Below are 1,297 nucleotides of genomic sequence, written 5' to 3'. Positions count from 1 at the left end.
CTCTTATAATAATGTCGGCATACATATTATATATATATATATTATATATATATACATACTATATAGGCCTATAATATTATGTACGCTGCTAATATTCATATTCATATAGATATCCTTTATATGAGGAGTGAATACATGGGTTCGAATCCTCCTATCTTAAATATTAAGGACGAACTTTTTACATTATACCTTTTTGCATTTACATTACGATTAGGCCTAATACAATGCGATTACATTATGCAATTATTCGCACGGACTTACGCATCATTATACTGTATGGCTTTTCACTTACTAAAACTACATATTATTATCCGGGCGGACTCACGCATTGTTGGAGATGCCTATTCAAGATGATTATAAGCCAATTTGTACATGTTTTACTATACCAGATCGATTTTGGTAGGCCTATCACGTTTGAATGACTCATAATATACACAGAGACAGTTAAAAGCCTGACTGAGGCGGTCGGGTTAAGTTGTAAACAAATGGAAAGAATTAGTATAAAATGACTAACTTAGAGCCGGTCTATATACATGTATGCAACAAATTATAATCATTTTAGAAGTAACTTGTGTGGAGTAGAGTCGGAATTAATTGTCAATATCATCATATAGAAAACTAGGACGATTGCATCAGAAACAGGTGGTATAACTTGTATTGACAAATCAAGTAATAGAAACAGTAATAATACATCGCAATTCATGGACTTTCCTTCCGTGAACGTGAACAACTTGAGGAAGTATTTAAAACACTGTTGCTAAGCGGTGCTGCCTAGAAGAGTATTCACCACAAACCTACAATGAAGGAACAAGGATCACCTAGATTTGATGCAGGTACAGTACCCTGAAAAACCCCTTGTTTTGACTAACAATTAATTTTATTTTGAGACAAGCTTTCACTAGAAAAAGTAAAATATAAAGGAATTAGTTAATTAATAGGGAAAGAAGTGTGTTGTGGCTGTTCAGTCATTTGCCGTTATTTTAAATGCATGTTTATTTACACAATGAGGACATGACAATTACATCAGTGACGGACAGTGGCATAATTTGTATTGACAAACCAAGCAATCGGATCTATACACATAGCCAAACATAACTTTTCTTCCGGCAAGTGATTTTGAGGAAGTATATTAACATGTTTCCCAGATCATTTAAAGATTACAGCGGAGCAATAATCTGACATGAATATCATTTGATGATTGAAAAATTAGATTTGTAAAAACCCCGACAATAAAGAAAAAATAAGAACGCTTATTGCAACAATCATAGGGCTAATATAGACTCAATGCTGGAAAATA

Source organism: Anneissia japonica, unplaced genomic scaffold, assembly GCF_011630105.1.
Source record: "Anneissia japonica isolate Jap-2015-1 unplaced genomic scaffold, ASM1163010v1 scaffold287774_len439945_cov178, whole genome shotgun sequence".
NCBI lineage: Eukaryota > Metazoa > Echinodermata > Crinoidea > Comatulida > Comatulidae > Anneissia > Anneissia japonica.
The sequence above is the reverse complement of the archived record's forward strand: the minus strand, read 5'-3'. Positions refer to the sequence as shown.